Genomic DNA, 10,880 nt, shown 5'->3' on the forward strand with positions numbered 1-10,880 from the left:
AGTTTTCCCAGTTTTTTGTGGTAAAATTAGGTGCCTCGGCTTATATTCTGGTCGGCTTATACTCGAGTATATACAGTATGTATCTTAACAGTTGGTTATGATTACTATTGAAGGAATATTTAAAGTCTCACTCAATTTGATTAAGCCCGGGTTCACACCACAATGCGTTGCGGACCGCACAGGAGCACTGTGCGTCCCTGTTCACCGTTTCAGGGACGAATCAGGGCCGATTCTATGCCTGAATTCGGCCCTGAAACGCAGCCAAAGACGCACAGCGTTTTTGTGCAGTGCGCACTGCAGCCGCCCCGGAGATATGTGAACCGGCTCCATAGGGAGCCGGTCACATTCTCCTGCTATGCGAATTAGATGTGCGGAAACGCACATCTAATTCGCATAGGTGTGAACCCGGGCTTAATATTTAGTTTATAATCCAGGGATTATGCCTCCTATGATCTGATTATAATCTTGCAACTATTATAGCAGCCCACCTATATCTTTCTGAATATTTTCAAAATAATTGTAAATATGAATGGATTTAACTTTTTTTCTTTTTTAACAGTAGGAAAGGGTTAGTCTTCATGTACACTACTGCTGCTAAGTTTTACATTGTGGGGCAATAAAAAATAAGTATCAGTTCCAGCACAATTTGAATTTTCATGTCATCACTCACACTAGCTTGAGCTCAGCCCATCAAAGATTATGGCTGTTTCCAGATTCCTGACAGCTTGAAGAGTTCCTACAAGAGAAGTAAGGCCAAAGCTTTTTTGGCCATACTTCTGGGTCACACTCCTGTGACCAGGAATCAGTTGACAATGGGCTAAAGCCTGCTGTTGGCTGACATTACAGAGCCACTCCAAACTCTGGAAAAATCCCGACCATATTGTCAGGTTTGCCCGATTGACAGCTGGCTCCAGGTCTCTGAGCATGGCCGAGAGCTAAAGTCAGCTGTGCCCGCTCCCTCTCCTGCCCAGCGCTCCATGGGGGGGGGGGGGGGGGAGGCAGAGAGTGGTGACTGAAAGTCACCACTCTCTGATCAGAGCTGACAGAACTGAGTGATCAGCGGCCATGCAATCGCTCAGTTCTCAGGTTTAGAGTTGGTGGAGGACAGCTTCAGCAGCAAAGAGTGTGTAAGAGTAAATTAGTTTTTTTTTCTACCCAAAACTTCTCCTTTAAGCCTTTAGCAAGCACAGGTCATGGATGCCTACATGTCAAGACCAAATTTAGCAGCAACAGTATACTTCAGTTTACTTGACAATAAAATTTAGCTACCCAAATATTTTTTATACTTTTTTAAACGGCATATACAAGGCCTTTATTTAATACTGTTTAAATAGTGGTTGCATTGCGGATTTCCTTCTGAAGGCTTTTTGGCTGTGTGCTGATTTAGTTAACCGCCTGGCATAAGTTCATGAGCACTGACTTCACTTTCTGAAATCTTATTCCAGGTAAGTGATTTAACATAATATATTGGAATTTTAGCCAAATCATGCTCGTTATGCGTAGAGTGGGAAAGGCTACCGCAGCAATTTTATACCAGAGCTTTGTAGCAGTTTAGAGTAAAATTAAAGTGGTTGTAAACCCCATTTATGAAATTAGACCTAAGCACATATATCTTCAGTGTTTACTTATCTCTCTCAAAAGCTCTAAGTGCCATGTCTTTCTGCTGCTCCATTCCTCACTTCTGACAAGCTCTCCAACACACGGGATAGTAGCTGAAAATCTGCATCGGGAGGGAGCTTAGAAGAAGATAAGCAGAGACTTGTCTATTCAGAGTACAGCGCTGAATGTTCCTTTGTTCCTCTGCCTATGTGGAGTGGGGGTGTGTGCCTTTCCTCCAATCAGCTCTCACACAGTGTAAGCCCAGTCTCCACACCCACTGCTGAATGATGAAGAAAGATTTGTAACACAATTTGCACTAAAGCGTGTAGAAAGGCAAAGACTGCAGATATACATGTAAAACTTATGTAGGGAGATTGATTTCATCTCTGTGTATCACCTAAGGCTATTCACTTCACTGGGTATAGGAGAGGGTTTACAACCACTTTAAAGTGGAAATTCACGCAAAAGGTCCCAAAAAGCTGCAGGATAGCACTGCGCAGCTCCCGCATGCACAGTGAGCAGCCAGCTGCAAAGCCGCAAGTAGTAACAGCCAGCTACTCTGTTAGTATGCTGGCACTGGAGACAGAAGTCCGATGAAGAAACTGGCTGGGTGAGGACAGTGCTGGGTCGTGGGACAGGTGAGTGTCCTATTATAAGTCAGCAGCTACAGTTTTTGCAAAAAAATACTGAACAATCGTTTTAACTTTTGGATAGAGTGGAGGGATTAGAACCTGTCAGTTTTTTTTTTTTGTTATTTTATTGGCGTTTGTGTCCCCGTCAGGGAGATTCACCCTATTTGTCCTGTTTACCACCATCACCGAGAGTGAAAGTAAATCCCACATTTTGGGTTGTTATCAAAACAATAATAGATGGGAAATCTTCTGAGGAGGACACTAGTTCTGGTGATAACCAGGGATTCCCTCACTTTGGATGAATTAGCTCTCACTTCCTGTATTGCCTATGGGACAGGAAGTGAAAAGAAATCTCCCTAATGGGGGACATGGCAAAAAAAAAAAAAAAAAAAAAAAAAAGGACCATAAAAATTGTAGTACTCCCTCATATTGGTGGTCTGTGGAAATGTGTCCCCTTACACTGAGGGTCAGTGACATTATTATTCAATGGAGATGACCCACTTCGATTGGTGGTTAATGGAGAACACCACAATTACACTGGTGCTCAGTGGGAGGGATTCCTCTTACAGGAGGCAAGAATGCCCCCTTTACAGATAGCCAAAAATATCAATTGTGCTCATTGCTTCAGGAACACTGGTCTGACAATGCATGTCTATTCAGCCACAACTCACTGGTGTGTCATTGTCATCAGAAGCCACATTGTTGCACTAAAGTAGCTACTGGAGCTGGTGATTGTGTAGTCAGTGATTGAGCTGCGAATTGCTTGGATTTCTACAACCCAGGCCTTTCAATGACCACAATTCATTTATTCCAAGCAACAAAGTTTTGTTTTTTTACTATCTGCTCATGTGACGTGGCTCTTAGAAACTCAAGAAAGCATTAAAACACAACGTTGGTTCTGAGACAATAAGAGGAAACTCCTCAAAGGGGAGTATACAGAAATATACAGCAATAAAAGACTGACAGAAGTTCCCCACTGTGCTGCAACAGGTACTGTATACTCATTAGGATTGGTTCACATTGGCTTCACAGAGGTTAAAACCCATCCTTACTCCATTTAGAAAAAGAAAGTTTGGCAGGAATTGAGCTTTAATTACATTGTAGTCCACAGGTAGGCCTAGGACCTGGCTATACTATCTAACAGGGGTTTTCCTTAAAGTGGAAGAAACGCCTAACTAAATCTATGTACCCATTTCAATCTGCACTAGTTATGTGATCCTGCAACTCTGGCTCACCTGTATCAGTGAGCGGCTGCTGCAGTGGAGAGGAGGATGTGCCAACAGCAGATAGGTGACGGGAGCCTATGGGTGACTTTATGGTTCCCAGAATTCACCGTTGAGCACACCCTTACACAGGGGAACTAGAGGTGCAGAATCATGTGACTGGTTTAAAAAATAAGTAAACAGATGATTTTTTTTTTTTTTTTTTTTTAATGCAGGATATGTGGGAGGAGGAGGAGGGAATATTTTTAAGAATAGTTAGTGTTGGGCTTTACTAACACTTTAAGAACTTCAAATCCTTGAGTCCTTCAGTTCACAGGTCACGTGTTTTAAGTGTGTTTTTATTCACGTGCCAGGATTTTACAGAAAGTCGGGCAAATACATTTTTCAGATGGATGTCAGTGAAAGCAGTCCACTTATTATTTTCCTTATTACTAATGTCCTTTTTATAGTCATTTTTTTTTAAAGTTTGTTTCCAGCCAAAGTGATTTTTTTCTTAGTTTTGGATAGAGTAGGGAAGGGTGAGAACCTTTGTCTGCTTTTTACTGCCATTTAGGGTTCCACTAGAGAAATTTACCATCACTTCCTGCCATTCTGACATTTTACCAGACAGTGGGAGGAACAGCAGCAACATACAGGAATAAATATGCTTTTTTTCCCTAGTAGAGTATGGGGAAGCTAGAACCCTTGTCAGATTTGTATTGCTTTGTGCATCGCAGTTGCAGATTTTATCTCACTTTCCCGTCTGATTTAGGACAGGAAATAAGCTACATCATCTATCTAAACCACGCAATAAAACAATTAAAAAAAAAAAAAACACCTGACAGGAGTTCTAATCTTTCCCCAATTTATGCAAAACCAGAAGTTTCTGACTAGCCATACACTTAAAGGCTGGATTCACAAGCATAACCAGCATCCATTTTGTTGAGTGGCATGCTGCCACATGCTGCATGGCATGTTGAGTGGCAGGGGAAAACAATACATTGAAGATGTAACCTGCACTTAGAGGTCATGTAGCAATACACTCCATTAAGGCAACCAGCAGAGGATAACAATCACTTTTAAATGCATTTGTGAATTCAGCCTTAAGAGATACAGTGCCTTGCAAAAGTATTCACCCCTCTTGGCTTTTTACCTATTTTGTTACATTACAGCCTTTAGTTGCGTTTTTTTGTTAATGTTTTTTCAGAACACAATAGTCTAAGTTGGTGAAGAAAAATATATACATAAAACTATTTTTCAGAAATAAAAAAAATGATAATAATTGGCATGTGCATATGTATTCTCCCCCTTTGTTATGAAGCCCATAAAAAGCTCTGGTGCAACCAATTACCTTCAGAAGTCACATAATTAGTGAACCGATGTCCACCTGTGTGCAATCTAAGTGTCACATGATCTGTCATTACATATATACACCTTTTTGAAAGACCCCAGAGGCTGCAACACCTAAGCAAGAGGCACCACTAACCAAACACTGCCATGAAGACCAAGGAACTCTCCAAACAAGTAAGGGACAATGTTATTGAGAAGTACAAGTCAGGGTTAGGTTAAAAGAAAAAATCAAAATCTTTGATGATCCCTAGGAGCACCATTAAATCTATCTTAACCAAATGGAAAGAACAAGGCACAACAGGAAACCTGCCAAGAGACGGCCGCACACCAAAACTCACAGATCGAGCAAGGAGGGTATTAATCAGAGAGGCAGAACAGAGACCTAAGGTAACCCTGGGGGAGCTGCAGAGTCTGGAGTATCTGTACATAGGACAATAAGTTGTACACTCCATAGAGTTGGGCTTTATGGCAGAGGGACAAAAGAAAGCCATTACTTTCAGCAAAAAAACAAAATGGCACATTTTGAGTTAGGGAAAAGGCATGTGGGAGACTCCCAAAATGTATGGAGGAAGGTGCTCTGGTCTGATGAGACTAAAATTGAACTTTTTGGCCATCAAAGAAAACGCTATGTCTGGTGCAAACCCAACACATCACCTAAATAACACCATCCCCACAGTGAAACATGGTGGTGACCGCATCATGCTGTGGGGATGTTTTTCAGCAGTCGGGACTGTGAAACTGGTCAGAGTTGAGGGAAAGCTGGATGGTGCTAAATACAGGGATATTCTTGAGCAAAACCTGTACCACTGTGTGTGTGTGATTTGAGGCTAGGACAGAGGTTCACCTTCCAGGACAATAACCCCAAACACACTGCTAAAGCAACACTTGAGTGGTTTAAGGGGAAACATGTAAATGTGTTGGAATGCCCTAGTCAAAGCCCAGACCTCAATCCAATAGAAAATCTGTGGTCAGACTTAAAGATTGCTGTTCACAAGCGCAAACCATTCAACTTGAAGGAGCTGGAGCAGTTTTGCAAGGCAAGGAGGAATGGGCAAAAAACCCAGTGGTAAGATGTAGCAAGCTCATAGAGACTTATCCAAAGCGACTTAGAGCTGTGATAGCCGCAAAAGATGGCTCTACAAAGTATTGACTTTAGGGGGGTGAATAGTTATGCACATTGACTTTTTCTGTTATTTTGTCATATTTGTTGTTTGCTTCACAATAATAATAATAATGAAAAAAAATCTTCAAAGTTGTGGGCATGTTCTGTAAATTAAATGATACAAATCCTCAAACAATCCATGTCAATTCCAGGTTGTGAGGCAACAAAACACCAAAAATGCCAAGGGGGGTGAATACTTTTGCAAGGCACTGTATTGTGCCTGTATTTGGCAACATAGTCAGTGTTTTAAAAATACACATAGTAACTTATCCTGAGTTCTTCAATACCTCTAAAGTACATTTAAAGAACAATGCAGGAAATACAAGACTGGCACTGAAGACTTACTTTTGAAGGGATAAGCTCCAGGGCTATCATTCTGACAACTTAATTGCTGAATCTCTGACCTACAACCCCCCATCACAGTCTCTAGGGCAGATCATTACTAAGTAGTCATGCCAGGATGACAAGCCCAGAGCTCTGTATCATCGTAAATTAACTTGTTGACAGCTTTACTTTTATCCAGACAGGTTCCCTTTTTATTAGCCACACAAAAAATTGTCCAGCAGATTTAGGAATTTCTAATTACGTGATTTCTTGTGTGGTTTATTTAGGCCTTCAAAATGGACCTTACAATAAAAATAGAGCCCCTTACCCATATATATATATATATACACCTGGGGGGAAATTGCAAGTAAAAAAAGTCAAAACAATGGGAGAAGAAAAAAAAAAGTTACTAACCATACACCCAGCTTCTGGCATGCTAGCCTGGGTGCAAACAAACTGGGATGTCAAATTTAACAAAAATGGCCTCAGCTGAGTGAAAGAGGTCATTAGCCCCCAGGAAACCAGGTGCAAGGTTAGTAACTTTTTCCTATTTACTCCTGGTATTTGTTAGGGTCGGTTCACACTACAACGACTTGGGATCCGACTTGTCAGCCCGCAAGTTGCCCCAAGTTGCTTGACATTGGGAATTGCATTATAGTCAATGAGAGCCGTCTTAATGTACACTACTGAAGTAGCTCCGACTTTAGAAAAGGTTCCTGTACGACTTCTAGGCGACCTGTACCCATAGAATTCAATGGAAGTCGGATCCTCATCGATAGTGAATCGACTTTACAGGAAAAAGATCATGAGGGGGAACTCCATGCCAAATTTTAAATAAAAAAAACGGCCTGGGGTCCCCCCAAAATCCATACCAGACCCTTATCCGAGCACGCAGCCCGGCCGGTCAAGAAAGGGCGGGGTGGGGAAGAGCGAGCGCCCCCCCCTCCTGAACCGTACCAGGCCGCATGCCCTCAACATGGGGGGGTGGGTGCTTTGGGGAAGGGGGCGCCCTGTAGCCCCCCCACCCCCAAAGCACCTTGTCCCCATGTTGATGAGGACAAGGGCCTCTTCCCGACAACCCTGGCCATTGGTTGTCGGGGTCTGCGGGCGGGGGGCTTATCAGAATCCGGGAGCCCCCTTTAATAAGGGGGCCCCCAGATCCCAGCCCCCCCACCCTATGTGAATGAGTATGGGGTACATCATACCCCTACCCATTCACCTGGGGGAAAATGAGTGTCAATAAAAAAAACACACTACACAGGTTTTAAAGTAATTTATTAGGCAGCTCCAGGGGTCTCTTCCGACTTCTCTGCTCTCCCCGGCCTCTTCTCCCGCTCTCCTGTTCTTCTGCCGGGCTCCTCCGCTATCTTGCCACTCTCTTGCTAGCAGTGGCCCGGTCTTCTCAATCGTCTTCTTCCCTCTTCTCTTCTTCGATGTTGTCATGACACTCTCTCCCACTGTAATGCCGTGTGCAACGACTTATATAGGCATGGGGCGTGGTCACCGGGTGATGTCACCCGGTGACCCGCCCCTTATGATGTCAGTCCCATCATGCCCCAGGACTGTGACATCATAAGGGGCGGGGTCACCGGGTGACATCACCCGGTGACCAAACCCCATGCCTATATAAGTCGTTGCGCACCACGCACATGGCATTACAGCGGAAGAGTGCGTTGTGTCAACATTGGAAGAAGAGAAGAGGGAAGAAGACAACGGAGAAGACCGGGTCACCGCTAGCAAGAGAGCAGCAAAAGATAGCGGAGGAGCCCAGCAGAAGAACAGGAGAGTGGGAGAAGAACCGGACACCGGGAGAAGAGGCCGGAGAGAGTGGAGAAGTCAGAAGAGACCCCCGAAGTTGGAAGAAGACCCCCGGAGCTGCCTAATAAAATTACTTTAAAAACCTGTGTATTGTGTTTTTTTGTTGACACTTTCCCCCCAGGTGAATGGGTAGTGGTACAATGTACCCCATACTCATTAACATAGGGTGGGGGGCCGAGATCCGGGGGCTCCCTTATTAAAGAAAGCTCCCGGATTCCGATAAACCCCCTTCCCGCAGAACCTGACAACCAACGGCCAGGGTTGTCGGGAAGATGCCCTTGTCCTCATCAACATGGGGACAAGGTGCTTTGGGGTGGGGGGGCCACAGGGCGCCCCCCTTCAACAAAGCACCCACCCCCCCATGTTGAGGGCATGCGGTCTGGTACAGTTGAGGGGGGGCGCTCGCTCGTCCCCACCTGACCGGCCGGGCCGCGTGCTCGGATAAGGGTCTGGTATGGATTTTGGGGGGACCTCCACGCCGTTCTTTCGGCATAGGGGGGGTTCCCCTTGACATCCATACCAGACGTAAGAACCTGATATGATTCTGGAGGGGAATTCCCTCTCGCGCTCGCTGCAATAATGTGTTTTTCCTATTGCAGCGAGCGCCAGATGTACAGTACCTTGTCGCTGAGAACCAGCGCTATGGGATTCTCATGGGCAGGTACTGTATGTCACAAGAGCTGATTAGCTCCGATTGGCCACAGGCAAAGTCGCCTGTCCTAGGGGCAACTTGAAGTTGTGTTGTAAGTCGCTCAAAGTTGCGTTGAAGTCGCCTTGCAAAGTCACGCTGAAGTCGTGTTGCCCTGTGTGAATCGGCACTTAGCCTTTCTCCTAACATTTTTAGATGGGGCTCTACTAAATAGAGATATCCTATTCTTTTTATGCAAGGTCGGCTTTTAAGCAACCCTGTCACCAAACTGAAAGTGCTGATAAAACCATATAAAGTGAATACTTAACTTTCCTGTCACTGAACACTAATCCGCTGAAGGGAAACAGCTTAATGAAATCTTCTTCAGGGAGTGTTAGGTGCCTGTGTCTAAAAGCTGGGTATACACTCATCACTTGCAGCCGTGGAATGCTGTTTTTTTTGCAGCATGACCATTCAACAGAAGATGATCATTATACCAGCTTCGGTTGAACAGACAGATGAACACACTGACTCAAATTCAGCCGATTCAGCCATAATTTCAGTACGTGTGTATTAGGCTCAACGCGATACTGAGTAGTTCCACCCACCAAGCAAGCCCTGCACCTCTACATGACACTGTAGTGAAACAGGGGTCAGAGGGAGGAAACACTGATCATCATAGGGATTCTGTAGGTCGACATTCCTGGAAATGACGTCTCTTTCAGAAACTACAACTTGTAAGTATTTCAACTGAGCTGAAGGAAAGGTAAGTATTCACTGTCTTCTTTACATGTACATTTTATAGTTACTTTCATTTCGGCAGCCAGATCACTTTAATGAACACCTGTCAAGAGGGGAAAAAGTATGGGCAATTATTGCTGTGCTCCAGTATGTATGACAGCCAAGCTAATTTTTCAGAAGATCAGCAATGACTGCCCCTGTATTTGTTCTATGACATTTCCAAGACAACTGAGCACATTACAAGCAGTAGAATTATAAATTTGTTTTTTTTTTTTTCATACAGTGTGTTAAAGATCTTTAGAGAAGACTATACTCAAAATGAATACAGTAGAGTACAAAGGCAACATCTACGGAAATACAGCTGATTTCCAGTATAGGTATTCCATGGAGGGATACAACAGTCATTCTGGCACCTACACCACACATGGCTGCACAGCAGAAATATCAAACATGTCAAGGTAAGAACCTTTTACATAAGTAAAAGTTGAGAAAAGTTATCAGCAGCTCTTGCACATAATGGACACTTTCACTGTAACCTTAACTGATATCAGTTAGCACTACCATCCATCATCACAACACACACATTTGAAGGAATGAAAGGTTTTTGAGGTAAAGCTGCTGTTGGGAAGAATTTTTCCTGTGCACACCTTGTTTCCCGTGTAAGTTTATTGATGGAAACTGAAATTCTGACACTAGAAAAAGGAGAAAACTGCAGAAGAGAATCATTGTACGCTGAGCTAGTTCATGACATACAATATCAAAGTGCTATCAATAGAATGAACTGTGAACTTTACAAAATGGTTTTCCATATTACACATGCTATTTTAAGCTAATGTACAAAGTAAAATAAAGAACACTTAAGATTCCCAACACAGACTTGAACAGTGATTTTAAATTAAAATCATGAGCCAGCATCTCTTTGTTGATTTTCAGCACACACAAAACTTGAAATATCTTCAGAAACGCACTCCAACTTCTCTAGTGTACAATATGGACAGACAGTACCAACAGTATTGAACATGATAACCGTTTAATAACATGGCAAAGTGCAGTAACCCTTAGCAACTACTGAGATATTTAATTATTCCAATTGCTGATGAGAACTAGTTGTTATGGGTTGCTGCACTTTACATCAATTTGCCCTGCTCTAAAGGGTATGAACACACTTGTACAATACTACATTTACCAAGTGGCATGTTTCCGTGCAGTGAACAAACCATACCTGTATTTACAGCCACAACTCTATTCTTTACAACAGGACAACACAACGTACACACATAAAGGGCCAACTGCAAGGCAAACTGCAGGACAGCAGACATTTTGTGCAGTTGCACTTGGGCTGTACCTTTTCCTGCCCTCAGCCCTTCTAAGACCTCTTTCACACTGGAGGCGTTTTTCAGGCGCTAAAGGGCTAAAAATAGCAC

The sequence above is a fragment of the Aquarana catesbeiana genome, linkage group LG01, assembly GCF_042186555.1.
Source record: "Aquarana catesbeiana isolate 2022-GZ linkage group LG01, ASM4218655v1, whole genome shotgun sequence".
NCBI classification, from domain to species: domain Eukaryota; kingdom Metazoa; phylum Chordata; class Amphibia; order Anura; family Ranidae; genus Aquarana; species Aquarana catesbeiana.